This window comes from Juglans microcarpa x Juglans regia, chromosome 2S, assembly GCF_004785595.1.
Source record: "Juglans microcarpa x Juglans regia isolate MS1-56 chromosome 2S, Jm3101_v1.0, whole genome shotgun sequence".
Taxonomy (NCBI): domain Eukaryota; kingdom Viridiplantae; phylum Streptophyta; class Magnoliopsida; order Fagales; family Juglandaceae; genus Juglans; species Juglans microcarpa x Juglans regia.
In genome coordinates, this window is record NC_054597.1 from 32,746,909 (window position 1) to 32,765,804 (window position 18,896).

An 18,896-nucleotide genomic window follows, 5' to 3' on the forward strand; every position below is an offset into this window, starting at 1 on the left:
AATGTGATATTACTTAAATAAATAAATAACTATTTATCATTTAGAGTAATATTAGCTAGGTACAAGCCTCAAATAGTGTTGTTCATTATTCTCATATTTATCATTCTCGTATATCTTTTAATGTGATATTAATTAAATAAATAAAAAACTATTTATCATTTAGAGTTACGTTAGCTAGGTACAAGTCTCAAATCAACAAGCTCTATATAAGTCATTTGTAAAAATAGATCTCACTAATAAATAATAGTTTTTTTATACTTTTTTTAGGTAGAGTCTACATTTTTTATAAGAACTTCTATGAAACTTGTTTACTTATTTGAAACTTATACAAATCTTTTCTATTTTTCCATATCTGGTATCCCCTCAAGACAATGGTAACTAATCAAGAATTGTCGATCAAATTCGAGTCCTTTCCTTAATGGATAAGGTAGTGAGTCCTTTCCTTCCTAGAAGGGTGAGGCGGTGGAGCAGGTTTAGTTCAAAATTTCAGTCAAGTTTAACAGCCAACAACTACAGAGAGATGGCAGATGAATTGGCTAGGCTATGGGAAGGTTTTACCTTAATTGAAGCAGAGAAAGAAGAGGTAACCTTCACAGACGAGGAAACTAGACGTATAGATGCAAGAGCAAACAGGTGTCTACTTCTTCATGTTCTTATGGAAAAAAATCTGAATAAAGAAGCCTTCAAAACAACTATGACCAAAATCGGGAACCTTGAAGGCTTTATATGCTTTAATGAAGTAGGTCACAACAGGTTTCTTGTTGAATTTCATAATGAAGTGGATATTGATAGGGTATTTTAAAGTAGACCTTGGTCTTTTGATAAAAACTTAATTTGTATACAAGCTTTTGATAGCAACACTCCACCTAGTGAGGTGGCTTTCTTTCAAGAACCCTTTTGGATCCAATTATAGGGGTTGCCTCTAGCAGCCATGACTATTGAAGGGGGGAGAAGAATTGGATCATCTATGGGGGAAGTCTTAGATGTAGATGTGGATGGTGATGGACTAGGGTGCGAAAAATACCTTTGAATTCAGGTCATCATGGATATTACAAAGCCTCTGCCTCGTGGAAAATTGATTATAGTGGAAGGTATACAAAGGTGGATTGACTTCAAATATGAGAGATTGCCTCTTTTTTGCTTTTATTGTGGGGCTATTCAGCATGTAGCCAGAGTCTGTACAAAGGATAAAACAAGAATCAATGCCAAAGATGTAGATCAATCCCAATATGGAAGTGGCTAAGGCCTACAACTAACTCTTAATACAATGGGTATTGGAGATAAAAGAGCAAGAGGAAGCACACAGAAAACACAAGCCTACTTTCAAGGTGATAATGATGGGCATAACAGTAAGGGATTAATCACACAATATGGTACTCAAGAAGTACCACAAGAGGAACAACTTCTTTTATTAGTTCACGACCAACAAATGCCAAGTCACCTCAGATGATGTACCTGCAGATAAGGGAAAACAAAAGGTAGAGACCAATAACAATGAAGGTTACTTTGAAGAACAACTGAAAATTTCTTCAGAAGAAGGACACAGGACTAATAACACTTAGGCTCAAGTGAACAATAGTACCAAAATTTCAGTAAGAACTCTAGTAGCAACTCAGAAATTCACTAATCTTTCAGACAATAGCTCAGATTATCCTATGACCAACTCTTTGAACACAATGGATTTAATAACAAAGACAATGGGATCGAAGAGAAGAGCACGAGCTGCGAACTTATCTAGATCAGTTAAGATGGATAGAGGCAACTATAGCACAGGAGAAACAAGTGGCAAAAAAAGAGACAAAGATCTATCAAACAGAGGAAACCAGCAAGGGTTAAACAAAAAGAATAGCTCACTTCTAAAAGGAGCATAACTCAGGAATAGATGGTGGAGGCGGCTGAGCAACCCTACCAGCAGCAATGAGATGCATATCTTGGAACTGTCGAGGGTTTGGGAACCCTTGAACAGTTCAAGTGCCTCACTTACTAATGAAGCAAAAGTGCCACAATATACCCTTCCTCATTACAAAAAGCATGAGGGAGAGAATGGAAAGGATTAGGGACAAGTAAAGTTTTAACAAAAGCCTTATCATGAACAACAAAGGTAGCAGTGAAGGGTTGGCAATGATGTGGAAATCAGATTCAGATATTGAGGTTGAAACATGTACCAACTTCCACATATCAGTTTGAGTGATGGATTTACAAAGTGGGAAGGTATGGTCAATCTCATGATTCTATGGTAACCCAAAAACAAAAAAAAGAGAAGGTAGTTGGCAGCTATTAAGGATTCTGAAACCAAATGACCAAAGACCATGGCTTTGTATGGGTGATTTCAACGAAATTCTATACCATCATGAGAAATTTGGGGGATCAAACAAAACCTATGTTCAGATGGATGGTTTTAGACAGGCTATGCAAGATAATGATTTAAATGACATGGGGTACAATGGTACTAAATACACCTGGTCTAACAATAAAGAAAGCTCAGAATTCATCAAGGAGAGACTAGATAAGGTGTTAGCAAATCCTGAATGCATGAGTATATTACCACTCATTTTTGTCACTATTTTACTAGCATGTGCATCAGATCACTGTCCAGTGCTAACAACTCTTAGCACTCAGTTACAACATCTAAGAAGAAGAGAAAACATTTTTAGATATGAACTCAGTTGGGGTCTAAATAATGAGTGTAAGGCTTTGATATCTAAAGCATGGAAAGACAAGAGCAAAGATGTCAACTTGATGAAAACAATCTCTACTAATCTGAACAGATGCAAATATCAGCTAGTTATGTGGAACAAAAAACAAGAAAAGGCAACTAAAGAAGACCTTGAAGTCCAGCTTAGAAATATACAACAACTTCAAGAGATAAACACTGGAACAAATAAGGAGTCAATAAAATAGATTCAAAAACAGTTGTATGTGAAGTTAGAACAGGATGAGTTGAAGTGGAAACAAAGATCTAAGCCAAGATGGCTTAAAGAAGGGGACAAAACCACTAGAAACTTTCATTCTTGTGCTTCCCAAAGGAGAAAGAATAACACTATCAGCAGCATCAGTGAAGAAGAGGGGCACAATTTCACAACCCCCCAAGAAATAAACTTAACTTTTCAAAACTCTCCATGCAACTTCTAATCCAGAGAGTCAACCACAGTGGGTGGAACCTATACCTACACTCATCACAGAAGAGATGAGCAATATTCTCCTAAGGGAATTCAAATTCTCAGGAGTTCATGAAGTTGTCTCTAACATGAATCCAATGAGCTCTCCAGGACCAAATGGATTCTCAGCAAGATTCTTTCAACAAAACTGGGATACTGTAGGTAAGGACTTGTGTGAGGTAGCCACTAAGGCACTTAACACAAACAATTAGGATAAATCTATCAATGAGACTTTTTTAGTCTTAATTCCAAAACAGAAAAATCCCACCACTGTCACAGCTTTTAGACAAATTAGTTTGTGTAACGTGCTCTACAAAGTCATGGCCAAGGTCTTAGCAAACAGGTTGAAATTAATATTGCCAACTATCACATCTACTCAAAGTGCATATGTTCCAGGAAGACTTAGAGCAGATAATGTCATTCTTCCCTTTGAAGTATTACACTCAATGCAAAGTAAAATGAAAGGGTCAAGAGGCTACATGTCTCTAAAGTTGGATATGAGCAAAGTATACAACAAATTGGAATGGAGTTTCATAGAATTGTTTATGAAATGGGTTTCAATAGGAAATTGATTGACATTATCCTTAACTGTGTAAAAATAGTTTCATATTCCCTATGGATCAATGGCACTCCTTAACCAGTTTTCACAGCTTCTGGAAGCATTAAACAGGGTGATCCACTATCATCCTATCTATTTATAATACGCTCAGACGCCTTTAGTCAGATGCTCAACAAAGCTGAGGAAGCAAAACAGATAATTGGCCTTCCAATAACCAGTGGAAAAATTCATATCAGTCATTTATTTTTTACAGATGACTGTATGCTTTTCTGTCAGGCTTCAGATCCAGAGTGGAGTAGAATGAAGCATCTTATCAGCCAATATGAAGCAGCATTAGGGCAAGGGATGAATAAAGAAAAGTCCACTCTTTTTTTCAACAAAAACACTCAGAGTTCAGCAAGGGACAACATTACTAGAAATGCAGAGATCAAAATAACAAATTCATTTGAGAAATATCTGGTCTTCTAGCAATAATAGGTAGATCAAGAAACAAAGAGTTCAAAGCAATCATTGATAAGGTTAGTAGCAAGATAAGCAATTGGAAGCTTAAATTTCTATCACAAGCAGGGAAAGAAATCATGCTTAAAGCTGTAATTCAAGCAATCCCAACTTATTCTATAGGAGTTTTCAAAATGCCTAAAGGTTTGCTGAAGCAACTAAACAAAATGATGAGAGGGTATTGGTGGGGCCAAACTAACCAAGAGAGAAAAGTTAACTGGCAGCGCCGTCCAAAAACATTGGGGTCTTGATTTTAGAGAATTTGAAAATTTTAACCTGGCATTGCTTGTAAAGCAAGGTTGGAGGATAATCACATGCCCAAATTCTGTAGTATCAAGAGTTCTACATGGTAAGTATTTCCCTAGAACTGACTTCTTTAAAGCCAAGTTGGGCAGCAATCCTTCATTCTTTTGGAGGAGTATTCTATCTACAAGAGCACTACTCAAAGAAAGGCTCATTTGGAGAGATGGAGATGGCAAATCAGTCAAAATCTGGACTGATGCATGGTTAGCTCAAGCTATCTCATACAGACCTCAACGTGGGAACAGATTACTGGGAGAGGATGCTAAAGTCGATCAACTAATTCAAGCAAAAATGAAGGCATGGAACACTACTTTGATCCAAGCATTTTCAACAAAACAGAAGCAAATCTTATTAGTCAAATTCCAGTCAGTCAATGTAACCAACAAAACAAGTTAGAGTGGAGAGGCAATGCAAATGGAGAGTTTTCAGTTCATAGTACTTACCACCTACAAAGGGAACTGCAAGAAAGACTTAGAGGCCAACAATTTCTTCATCAAAACCACAGAGAAGAATGGACAAAACTATGGAAACTTGACATACCATCAGCTGCAAAAACATTTCTTGTGGAGAGCATGCAAGAATACCCCACCTACTAAGCTTAACATATGCAAAAAAAGAATATTAGATGACTACAACTGTCCCATGTGTTTAATGAAGCCAGAAAGTATTAAACATATACTCTGTGAGTGTGCTTCAGCTAATGATGTACTGAGTCAGTGCTCTAGAAAAATCTAGAAAAGCCAATGGTCCTATATGAATATCAGGAAATTAATGCAGGACATGGTCACAAAGCTTAACAAGGAGGAAATGCAGGAATTAACATTAACACTTTGGACTCAATGGTGAAGAAGGCAACTGCTAGATTTTAAAAACATTCTCATTGATCCAAACTCAGTGTTACATAGAATGAGACAGTTGCATATTGACATGTCTCAATCAGATTCAAGAGGTGCAAACCAAAACTCTTCAAATGACACCAGAAGTACCATGTGGGAATGTCCACCTCAAGGTTTTTGTAAAATCAACTGGGATGTGGCAGTTGATAAAAAAAACATTGTGAAATAGGTATAGGTGTGGCAGTAAGAGATGAAGAATGAAACTTTTTGGCTACCTTGAGAAAGAAATAAACTTTACTTCCTGATCCACTTCTAGCAAAGCCACAACAGCACTCAGAGCTGCCATCTTTGGATTGGAATTGGGCATGAGCAAGGCAATTCTAGAAGGAGATTCTCAAACAGTGGTAAAAGAGGTCCAATAGGTGAGGCAAAATGGAAGTTATTTTGGAATGATCATTTCAGACATCAAATAAACAATGGCTAAATACAGAGATTGCAAAATCTGTTATACACCTCGTGAAGGCAATTCCGTTGAACATAACTTAGGAAAGGCAACTTTACATATAACAGATAGTTTAGTTGATATGGAGGAAACATCAAACTATTTCAGCTATTGTACCAGTACAAGTCATCAATGAATGAAGTTGTTTTCTCAAAAAAAGAAAAAAGAAAAAAAGACAATGGTAACTAAGCGACTGTCGTTTCATTCTTCTCCTTTGTAAAATGTAAACTGCAGACCAACTATTGTTTCCTCTGTCAACATCTACTGGTGCCATACTATCATTTCCTTCAAAACCCTAAAAAATAGATTTTATTTAATAAGTATAATAATCCATAAGAACAAGAGAAAAAGAAACTCCGAAGAGACATGTGGGAGTAAAGTGCAGAAAGATTCAGAAAGAACCAGCTTTCATATCTAACTCATCTGAAGCTGAAACCAATCTCCTTGTCTGGTGTGTTTGTGGTAGTCAGGTGAGACAGGTGGATCTTGAAGCTCAATCTTAATTTTCAAGTAAAGTCTGTTACTTCGAGTCCGAAACTTCTCGACTCTTGTAAACAATTGCTTTGACTCCTAAAATTTAAGCTTTGAAATGAACTGAACTGTTTTCTGGTTAGGGATCTTTTCAAAGTTCTGCTAATTGGGAAAGATTCAGAAAGAACCAGCTTTCAGATCTGACTCTTCTGAAGCTGAAACCATTCTCCTTGTCTGGTGTGTTTGTGGTAGTCAGGTGGGACAGGTGGATCTTGAAGCTCAATCTTAATTTTCAGGTAAAGTCTGTTACTTCAAGTCTAAAACTTCTCGACTCTTGTAAACAATTGCTTTGACTCCTAAAATTTGAGCATTGAAATGAACAGAACTGTTTTCTGGTTAGGGATCTTTTCAAAGTTCTGCTAATTGGGTAGGCCTAGATTCTTTAAAATCTTATGGTTTCAATGTCGTATTTATGATTCAAAGTGAGAAATGAGCTTCACTGGGAATTGATCTGATTTTTTGGAGAGGTCGTTTGAAAGACCTACCAAATGGATGGAGATAAGTTGCTGAAATCTACTAGACTTCAGGGCAGTTTCAATTTCACCTGTTAATAGATGTAGTTCTATCTTTGGATTTTGATATTTTTTTCATTCGGTTAAGTGTTTATGGAGTTTTACCTATATTTATATTTTTTAGGCCTTTTTGTGTTTAATTGGGTGCACTTGAATTCTCCAACGTTTTTTAGTTTAAGAATCTTGGTGAGGGTTTTTGTAGGATAATTGTGGTAGGCGAAAGATGGGTGAGAAATTTTGGGTGAATGAAGAAGATAGGGCCATGGTGGAGTCAATGGTAGGTACAGAAGCGTGCGAGTTCTTGATTTCATTTGCTTATAAAAACATGTTATCAGATTTAGTTCCGATGTCTGGGGCTTTGGGTGTCCAGAAGGGCTTGTGCCAGATTGTTGAAGGGTCCAATTGGAATTACACAGTTTTGCGGCGGGTTGTGAACTTGAGATCTTGTGGTTCTGCCTTGATATGGGGTAATGGATACTGCCGAGACCTTAGATGTGGGGGAGCTGGAGACCTAAATAGATGTGGGGATGGCAATTTGAAGAGAGTTGAGAGGAAAGAGGGGTGGACAATCTCGTGCTCCAAAAGCTTCACGCTTCATTTGGTGGGTTGGATGAGGATAATTCTGCAACAAGTCAAGATGGAGTGTTGACTGTTGAGATGTTTTACCCCACCTCAATGTATTTTACTTTTCGGTGTGATTCATCTAATTGTGGACTCGGGGAGTCGTATGCATCTAGTAAATCAATTTTGGCTTCAGATATGCCTAGTTGTTTACATCATTATCAACAGATGTCATTTCTAGCAAGGCTAGCTAGGTTCCAAACTGTGGTGTTTGTGCCTGTGTAATCTGGAGTTGTGGAGATTGGTTCGATCAAATAGTCAGTCCCAAAAGAACAAAATATTGTGGACATAGTTAAAACTACATTTGAGGAATCCAATTTTGTACAGTCGTAGGTATTTCCAAAGATTTATGGACATGAACTTAGTCTGGATGGTACAAAATCACGCTCACTCAATATTAATATTTCCCCTAAGATTGAAGACGACATTGGTTTTATTTCAAAAACTTTCATAGTAGAAGCAATAGATACCAATCATGTTTATCGAAATTCTTCTAATGGATGTCAAGCTGATGATAATGAGGAAAAACGGTTTCCACAATTGAACCAAATGGTTGTTGGGGCTTTTAATCCCCAAACGATAGTTTCTAGTTTAGAGATGTCTAGGGATAAATCATCATCTTAGCCTAATTAGCGGAAACCCATAAAGAGAGGGACAAAGCCTGCCAATGGGAGAGAAGAACCTTTGAATCATGTGGAAGCAGAGAGGTAGAGGTGCGAGAAGCTTAATCAGAGATTCTATGCATTAAAAGTTGTTGTCCCGAATATATCTGAGATGGACAAGGCATCTTTGCTTGGTGATGCTATTACATATATCACTAATCTCTAGATGAAGATCAAGGTTTTGGAAACTGAAAAGGAGCTGAAAAAAATATGCATAAAAAGCTCCCAGCACCAGAGTTTGACTTTCAGGATAGACAAAACGATTCAGTTGTGAGGATAAGCTGCCCATTGGATGCTCACCCGATTTCTGGAGTCATCAAAGCATTTAGGGAACAACAGTAGCTGAAGAGACAAATGTTTCAATGGACAATGATCAAGTTATTCATACATTCTCCATTCGAACTCAAGGTGGTTGAGCAGAATAGTTGAAGGAGGAGCTAATGACCTTCTTTCCAAGTGATCTAACCAATAAGTTTGTGCTAGGTGACTCAATGCATCTCCTTGAAGAAAAATGGAATCTGATGTTGACAAATTCATGAATCTAACTTCAAAGACATGAGCTAAATGATCTTGTTTTGTAAATCCATGGAGAGAGTTATTCATCTTGTGATATGTCTTTTAAATTGCAGTAAGGCCATGAATCAGGTAGGTTGTGGATGTAGGCATCAATTTACTTTAAAATAGTAATTTTAAACTGACTATTATAGTTCAGCTAAAGGTAGCAGCTATTAACAAAATTTGGGCTATAAAGGCGATGCATGATCAGCCCAAAGCATGCTCTTGTAGAAGTTTTGTTACTTGTCCAAACCATTTATTTATGATCTTCTTCTTCTACCTCGGTGCATTACATTCCATGATTTCATGTCTATTTCTCAGCAGCTGAATAAGTATTTCAATTCCTGTTGTATTATAATCCTGAGAAGATTATGGTGCTAGTACTTATAAATACTAAACAAAATTAACATGCTTTCGACAAATTACCCATGCTATTGTCAATGTAGGAAATGAACTAAAAATAGTTGCTTATCACTAATTTATTACTTCAGTCAATCTGATTTTTACAGGGAACACTACTCCTGTGAAGGGAGTTATTCCCTGGGTTGGATCCAAGTCCATGTCAAGGCCTAGGTCTAAACCCAGACATGGGAAATAGGTCGGGTCTGGGGTATACTGAAGGGGAATGAGTAGATAGGAACATACGATAAGGAAGATAGTCTAGAAACCACTGACCAATAAACAGATGAGCTCACTGACTGGAAATATTGCTACCCAGAAAGATAGGGAGACTTAAGAAAGAAGAAATGTCGCATTCAATGCAACCCAGGAATATCTAGGGCAATTCACACCGAGCATTAATTAAACTTAGAAAAGAAGGCTCACTGCATTCAATGCAACATGGGCTCAAAATGCTCACATCAATCCTAGATGCCCTATACCTCGACATGAACAAATCTCCTACAGGTAACACTCCACTTCTGTGGAGACCAGGTCGGTAAGTATAAATAGAAAAGACTCGCGGCCAACAAAAGGTGAACTTCCACGAACTTCTACACTCATCTCTATTATTATTTTCTCTTCATCTCCTACATCGAGACTAACTTAAACTTTGGAGGTTCAACTGATCCCAAGGTCCCCTTTCTTCCCTGTGCAGGTCATTACCTAAGCACTATTAAGGTCGAGTCACCCAGGCCCGCGAAATACAACATCAATAGTAGCATCGTTTGTGGGATCTCTGTTGTCCCATAAATAGAGTGTTCTTCATATGCTGGTGACAACTCGCTCCCAGAACTCGCAATAGGAAGAAGAAACAATGGAAGGAAGAATCAACGAGCAAGCTGCAATCATACAAAAACTGATGAGTGACGTGGAGACCCTTCGTCACGAGAATGCTATCCTATGAGGGGGTGACGGGGAACCAGAGGGAGATTAGCAAAGCCATCATTCCGAGATTCGCCACTGAGCCAATGCGGCAGTGACAGCGGCAGAGGAAGAACAGCGTAGGGTGGACCTCCGAATCCAAACTCTCCAAAACAAGTGCGAGGAGATGGCTAAGCAGATTGGCCCACCATCAACGGTGGATCAACTCCTCGCCAACGCTGAGTTACTATACAACACTGAAGTTATGGTGGTACCTCTACCCCTAGGTTCAAAGTACCACAGATGGAAGCATATGATGGGTCAAAAGACCATTTCGAACATCTGGAAACTTTTAAAGCCCATATGACCTTGCACGATTTCCCGAGTGAGGTCGCCTGCAGGGCATTCCCCTTACACTGAAGGGAGCGGCACGAGCTTGGTTCGAGTCTTTACGACCTAAAACTATTGTCAGCTTTGACAAGTTGACACATCTCTTCTTAACTCAGTTCATGGCCAGCTGAAAGAGGAGGAGACCTGCCACCTATCTCTTAACAGTAAAGCAGAGGGATGATGAGAGTCTTAAAGCATACCTCTATCGCTTTAACAAAGAACGCATGCCAACAGATGACCAAAATGAGGAGATCATCTTGGTAGCGTTATTGGGAAGAGTTTAGCCTCACAACCCTTTCATGACGAAAATTGCTTGGAAAACCCCGACTTCGCTAAGGGAATTTATGGACCACGCAAACGGTTTCACAAATGTCAAAGACACACTCCGAGCGTTAATGGCTTCCAGATAGACCAAAATGGAGAGAGCAGACAAAAGGGTGACGGACCAAAGCAAAAGGTCAGTTCAAGAAAGGATAAGAAAAGATTAGGTACCCGGTAAGGACCGACCGTGTAGAAGTCACGATGCCCGGACAATAGCAGGCGAATACTGTACACTTAAGGGCACAGTGGCAAGCAAGCACTGCACCACAAGTGCACAGTACTCAGGAATGATGAATAAAGCTTCCTCCAGATATGTATTCTTAGCTTTTTGAATTTTTACATTCATAAAAAAGAAGAACGCAACGAAAAAAATAGGCGAGTAAATCTTTCCTCGCCCAGAAGAGTAAATCTTTCCTCGCCCAAGCGAGTAAAGATCCTCCACATTCACAAAAAAGAAGGACGCAAAGAAGAAAACAGGCGAGTAAATCTTTCCTCGCCCGGGCAAGTAAAGATCCTCCACATTCACAAAAAGAAGAACGTAGTGATGAAAATGGGTGAGTAAACCTTCCTCGCCTAGGCTAGTGAAGAACCTCCAGTGAATCACAAAAAGATTAAGCGCTCGGTAAGAACCGACCGCGTAGAAGTCACGCTGCCAGGACAATAGCAGGCGATATTGTGCACTTAAGTGCATAGTGGCAAGCAAGCACTGCACCACAAGTGCACTGTACTCAGGAATGTTGAATAAAGCTTCCTTCAAATAAATATTCTTAGCTTTTTGAATTTTTACATTCAAAAAAAGAATAACGTAGCGAAGAAAATGGGCGAGTAAATCTTTCCACACCCAGGCAAGTAAACCACTCTAGTGAACTATGGAAAAATCAGGCGCCATGCTCGGGCACTAACAGGAGACTACTGTGCACCGACACTGGCAGGCAACTACAATGCACCTACACTAGTTGGCGACTACCGTGCACGGACATCAACAGCTAGTATTGTGCATGGACACCAGCAGGCAACTACTGTGCACTTAAAATGCACAGTGACACACAATCGCAGCGTCCAAAGAACACAGTACTCAGGTGGGCATTGTGCACTTAAGTGCCCAATGCACCTCACTTTACTAGGGATCCCACTTAAGTGCCCAATGCACCTACTCAAGAATCTACTACTATGGAAAAACTACACGGGATGCACCTACTCGGGACCCCACCAACTCAGGAAAGCACCTCACTTTGCTCAAGAGTTACCTGCTCGGTATCTCATAATCTGCTAGGCACCCTCTGCCTAGGGCTCCCTTACTCTCGCTCGGGAGTCATCTACTCAAGAAGCACCCTCACCTCATCTGCATGGTAAGGCCATTCCCGCTCGGGAGTCATCTACATGGTAAACACCTGCACAGGAACTCTCCTCAGCTCGGAAACAATTGCTCGGGACCACACCTACTAGGAAAACCATTGCTAGGGACACCACTTAAATGCCTAGGGCTCATCTGCTTCTGCTCAGGACCCAATGGCTTGGAAGCACCCGCACCTCATCTGCATGAGAAGGTCACTCCCTCTCGGGAGTCATCTATGCGAGATGCACCTACTCGTCAAACCACAGCTCGGTAAACATTGACAAAGCCCCTCAGCTCGGCAAGCACATGCACGGACTCCTCAGCTCGGTAAGCACCCACACGGGAACTCTCCTCAGCTCGGGGACAGAACCAACCCTCGGAGGACACCCCACCATCTCGGGAAACTACAGCTTGGGAGTCACATACACGGGATACCACCTGCACGACAACCCTTTAGCTTAGGAAGTCACCTCCACTCGGGATGCACCTCTACGGCTCAGGAAAACACAACTTGGTATCTCACTTTGCTTGGACTCACCCAAGCGAAAATCATAAATCAACAGCAGATAGATTTTTAGTCAAAACAGAAGGATAGACTAGAGCAACTAAAAACTTCCCGGTATTACCCTTCTCAAAATTTATGTGAATTCTATTTCTACTAACGCAGTTATTTCCTGTGATTTGAAACAACAAACGCCCGCAATATGGGCCATCTGGGCCCTGCTCAGGCACCCAATACAACTCAATTGGAACGAATCGCCAAGCAGGAAAGGTCAAGGACCGCCCGACCACATAAATATTTGCCAAGTGGGAAAGGTCAATGACCGCCCAGTCAACAGGTGGGAATTGTCAATGACCGCTCAGTCGCCAAGTGGGAAAGGTCAAGGGCCACCTGACCACATAAACATTCACTAGGTGGGAAAGGTCAAGGATCGCTTAGTCGCCATGCAAGAAAGGTCAAGGACTGCCCAGCCACAAAGTTATTCACCAGGCGAGAAAGGTCAAGGACTGTCCGACCTTCCAGATACAAGCTCTGTCTCTTGATCGGCCAGGGGGTATTGGCTAAGGACCAGAGTGTTGAGCTCTGCCCATATATTAGCTACTCGAAACAAAAGTCCCTCAACTTGTGGAGCCTCGTACAAGGATGCTGCCTGCGATGCATTGGCTAAGGATCAGAGCCTCCGAGCTCTGTCCTGAACAACAGCCAGTTGAAACACAAACCAATCCCTAGGTTGGACTTGTCGACTTTCGTGAGGTACAAGCACAGTCTCTCGATTGGCCGCGGGGTATTGGCTAAGGACCAAAGCCTTGAGCTTTGACCATATATTAGCCACTCGGAACATAAGTCCCTCAACTTGTCGAGCCTCGTGCAAGGTTGCTGCTTGCGATGCATTGACTAAAGGACCAAAGTCCCCAGGCTCTGCCCTGTACAACAACCATTTGGAAAACAAGTCAATCCCTAGCTTGGACTTGCAGGCCTTCACGGGGTACAAGCCCAGTCTCTTGATTGACCGCGGGTCCATGCCCAGGCCTAGGCCCAAACCGAGGCATGGGAAATAGGCCGGGCCTTGGGTATATTGAAGGGGAATGAGTAGATAGGAACATACGACAAGGAAGACAGTCTGGAAACCACTAACCAATAAACAGATGAGCCCGATTGGAAATATTGCTACCCAGAAGTGACAGACAGGGAGACTTAAGAAAGAAAAAAATGTCGCATTCAATGCAACCCAAGAATAATCAGGGCAGTTCACACCAAGAATTAATGAAACTTAGAAAATAAGGCTCACCACATTCAATGCAGCGGGGAGGTAAGTAGTCAATGGAGATTCAGTGTCGAGCCTTACAACTGGTGTTTCACACTACCGAAAATAATCATGTTAGTGAAAACAAAATCCACATAAGTTTTGAAGGAGACAAACCATAGTACTTGGCCACTATGACTAATTTTTGTCCGCTGTTGTTTTCTCGCTACTGCCTATCATTTCTTTTCTCCCTTGCTCCTCATTTTATTTCCATTTCTTTTTTTTTCTTTTTCTCTTTTATTTTTTTTTTTTTTTTTTTTTTTGCAACTTGTGCAAATGAGTCCTGATAATAGGAGGTGATGAGTCCCAAGCAGAAGAGGTGAGTCCGTGGGGTGAGGAGCAAGTGGTCAATGAGCTGCTTGCTGACAAACGTATTGGCCGTGGAGTGGAGGTCTTTGGCCGATGAGTTGCTTGGCGACAAATGCACTGGCCTTTGAGTCTAAGTGATGAGTCATCACTAGTCAAGGAGATCTCTGGCCATGGGCACTGGCTGAGTTGTCACTGAAAGAGGAGACTGGCTGGCCGAGGAGACTGAGCAACGAGCCCATGGCCATGGAGAGTAGGTCGTGGAGTCTTTCCCGCAGTACCCATGGTCGTGGAGTCCTACCCATGGCCGTGGAGTCCAGTGTACGTGGCCATGGAGAGGAGGCCGTGGAGTCCTGCCCACCATGCCCATGGCCATGGAGTCTAGTATACATGGCTGTGGAGAAGAGGCCATGGAATCTTGCCTGTGATGCCCATGGATGTGGAGTCCATTGTACGTGGCTGTGGAGAGGAGGTCAATGGCCGCAGCCAAGAAGTGTTCAGGTCGAGGAGCTCTGCTCGTGGTGCACGGCTGATGAGGAGAACACTGGTCGCGGTACATGGTCGAGGAGTGGCAGTCCTCCAGGGGGTGAGGAGATCTCGATCGTGAGCTGGTCGAGGAGCCCAAGCCGCTCCAATTCTATGCAGGCGTGGCCTGCAGAAAGGTCACCGCTGGTTGGGGGTTGTCGGCGACCACCCTAGAGGAGACGCCAACAAGCCATTGGGTGGCTTTTGGCAGACTTGTCCTAGCACAGCGGGGTGAGGTCCCCGCCATGAGGGGCGGTTGTGGACCATTCCTAAGAGGACAACCGGCACCGGCGGTTCAATAGGTGACCGTCGGTTCTGCTCTCACGCTGCACCACAGCGGGACCATGGAACTTTTAGTTCTGCTCTCATTGTACAATTGGAGCTAGAGATCTAATTGCTGGAGAAGTTGTTCTCTCTAGAGCTCATTGTCCTAAGGTTCAAGAAGAAGTCGAAGCCAACCCAATCTGTAGGCACCCTATCTCATTTATTTGACCCTCTGCTTGTGTGCGCCTCGGTAGTGCTGAGGTCTGCTTGGCGTGTCTGACCCTATCTCCATTTCCTACTTTTTTCTTACACCTCCCTTTTTCCTGACACCTTCACCTCTGAGTCCCTTCTTGTCCCCCTTCCCTCTCTCTGTCTTTGTCTTCTAGTGATGGCCCCTTGATGGGCTAGGCATTGAGAATCATTTTGGACTTGGCATATTTTACCCCTTAACAAATGGTTTTGCTGAGCTTTCAATTTTTTTTCTTTTTTAAATGAATTTAATCAATTGTAACTATTCAAGAAAAACAAGAATACTAGAAGTTCAAATAAGACAATCTCATGCATGACTCGGTCTGATCAGCACGCAATATTTGTCGTCATGTTCCTTTTACAAATATTATAAAAAAAAAGTGGAAACATTATAATCAAGCTAGCAAGCTAGCAAGCTAGAGCCTATGGCAAATTTGGCCAATAAAGAGCGACTTCATGGAGCTATATAAACCGCATGGTACGAGGACATATTTCATTAACAATTAAGCTAGCTAGCCTTCGATCAAACATACATACGTTTTGATCTTCCTCGATCGATTAGCTGAAAGCTAAGTATTCCAGATCGATCTAGCAAAATGGGATTCCTGTTGTACTCGAGGCCGAATGCAGATCTCTGCAATGTTGCGAAGGTGGTGTTCCTCTCGTTCTTGATCTTTACCACCACCAGTACTCTTGTGATCACTAGTACTCATGCAAGGCCTTTGGATGACATGATGATGAAGTACTCATCATCAGTACTACTTGGCGCAAAAGAAGTGTCATTAATTCCACAAGATCTTGGCCGAGAGATACCACGGCCTTCTGGCCCTAACCCTTGTACTTACATCCCTACACCTGGCGATCATGGTCATTGCCACTAGCTCATGACCATATTAATGGAGCTTTATAAGTATGAAAAAGCAGTAGTTTTCCCAATCACTACACTTAGAGAGGGTGAATAAGTGTAAACCAAATTTGTTGGTCTTTACAAAATTATAAACAAACAAACAGTTAATCAGATAACACAAATAATCAACACAATGATTTTGGTCACGAAGTGGAAACTCATTTGAAGAACGTCTTCAAAATCTAAAACCACTCCGGGTGTAAGCCACCACCTAAAATCCACTATAGAAAAAGTTTATTACAACCAATTTAGAGACACTCACAAAATCTCTGTAGTTCCTAAACTTGGCTTGCAACATCATGAGTGACCCACTCGATCTCTACACGCATGTAGTGTCGGAACTCCGACCTTTCTATAGCATCCCTCGAGAACCTCTCGATCTTAGCAGCTTCAGAAACCTTCCAGCCAAACAAAACATCCACTTCAATGGACTTTGAATAAGATTTGATCTTGAGTGTGGTGTGTTGGAGATGTGTTTGTCCAAGAGAGATTCAACAATGTGGAAAAGCTTCTCTCTATGGCTCTTGAGGCAACTAGGGTTTTTGCTCTGTTTCTCCACCCCAAAGAACAGAAATAACCTGTTCTATTTATAGTCCCAGCAAGACACGGCGCTCAAAATTAGGTTGTCTTGAACATTGGCTCGAGCGAGGTGTCAAGCGAAGGTCGAGCGCACCTTGTCTTCTAAAACCGCTCGAGCGAGACGTCGAGCACACATCGAGCGAACCTCTCTAGATGAGTTCTACTCGAGCGCCACGTCGAGCGCAAATCGAGCGAACCTCTATGGATGGGTTCTGCTCGAGCGTTATGTCGAGCACACCTTGAGCGAACCTCTCTGGATAGGTTCTGCTCGAGCACCACGTCAAGCGCACCTTGAGCGAACCACTCTGGATAGGTTCTGCTCGAGCACCATGTCAAGCGCACCTTGAGCGAACCTCTCTGGATAGGTTCTGCTCGAGCGCCACGTCGAGCGCACATCGAGCGAATCACTCTGTATGGGTTCTGCTCGAGCACTGAGTCGAGCCCAAGTCGAACGAACCTTTTTGGAAGGTCCCGCTCGAGCGCCAGTTGAGTCATGTTGAGCACACTTTAATCTTTTTCATATTACACTGCTTCAACACTTGTTACAACTCAATTTTACACAGGTTTTCACAAGAATATGCCAATCAACTAATTTTTCCCTCAACAATCTCCCCCTTTGGCATTTCTGCGACAAAACCTCTAACCTATACATAGGACCTAATCCTGACACACCCCAAACAAGATTCCCATGATTTAGACAAAATTTTGAACACGTTGAGAAATTTCTGCAAACACTTTGCAAACGGTTAAACGAACCACCAAAAATATGCAAGAAATAATCTCATAAGCATAAACAATGTCAGTTGCATAGTTTTCATAAAAAACTTTTCATTAAGAAATTAATCAGACATTGAGTTCAACAGACAAACAATAGCAGCATGCAATTAACAACCAAAGCTGCTCCCCCACAAAAATAATGTGATACCATTACTAACAAAACAAAAGCTGCCCCTACAGCTTTCTTGTTACTCCCCCTATATCTATACCACTCCCCATGAATATGTACTACTCCCCCTTTTTGTCACGACAAGCCAAGGGTCTCAAGTATCACCATGAGGCTGACAGACATCATCATCACCATCAGGCTGACTGCCATCATCATCATGGCGCTCCTCTATATCATTGAAGCGTTGAGTCACAAGCTGCTGCAGGATGTTAACTTTAGCATCAAGGCTATCAAACCGTGCATCAAACCGGGCTTCAAGGCTGGCAAGGTACTCAACGACCTGCTGAAGGCTGGGCTCGGTCAAACCATGTGCCGATGTGGATGGTATCGAGCTATGTGGTTGTGAGCTTGAAGGCCGAGAGCTTGATGGCTGAGAAGAGGGTGGTGCAGGATGCTCAACATCCAGAGGTTGAGGGGCAATGTGAGCCCGACTCAGTTGCATGGTCCTACGACCAATAGGAGCTTTAAGAGGGACTCTAGGCTCATGTGGAAGAAGCGCAACTGACCGAGAGAGGGCTAACCTAGTGATGAGGCAAGCGAAAGGTAAACCAGTCCGCGTTTTAGGAGAATTAAAAGTCTCAAGCATAACCCAGCACAGATGACTCCCCAGGTCTATGGAGACATCGTTGATCAGTGCATATAAAAGAGTGGCACGGTCAGGACCCACATCACTCTGATGACCAATAGGATAGAGATTTGTAAGGACTATCCTACTGAGAATGAGAAAATCAAGTGGAAAACGTGCCGTTAGAATGGGTGACTTACCATCCCAACTAAAAAATGGACCAATTAGACACTCAACAATAACTAACGGACTAGGAGGGGAAGTCCGTGTATAGGGATACACAGGATTTGCCACACGCGGGGCATTTAGCAAGTCCGCTAGCATGCCCGGAGTCACCCGGAAGACAATGTTCCAGAGACTAACATCAAAAGAGCCATCAACAGAGATGGCATGAATGTTGGAGTAAAACTCATTAACCAACTCCATAGAAGGAGTGGGATGACCAGTGGTCAAGGCTAGCCACTGGCAAGACTCAAAAATATGTGGGATAATAGTCTCAGAAAGCTCACCGAGGGTGACTACCCGCTCGACAATAGGAGAACGGTTAGAAAAATTTTGAGCGTAAAGTTCTCTTGCACGAGCATCGTGGAAAAGTGCTTGAGCGGGTGCAGGATGATTTTGGCGTGGACGAACACGTCGAGACATGCTTTTGGCTATGGACATA

The 18,896-nt window shown here is 42.0% G+C and overlaps 1 pseudogene; it reads left to right on the forward strand.

The window, feature by feature from the left end:
- Positions 1-6,213: 6,213 nt before the first annotated feature.
- LOC121253579 lies at positions 6,214-8,721 on the forward strand (annotated as a pseudogene).
- Positions 8,722-18,896: the final 10,175 nt, after the last annotated feature.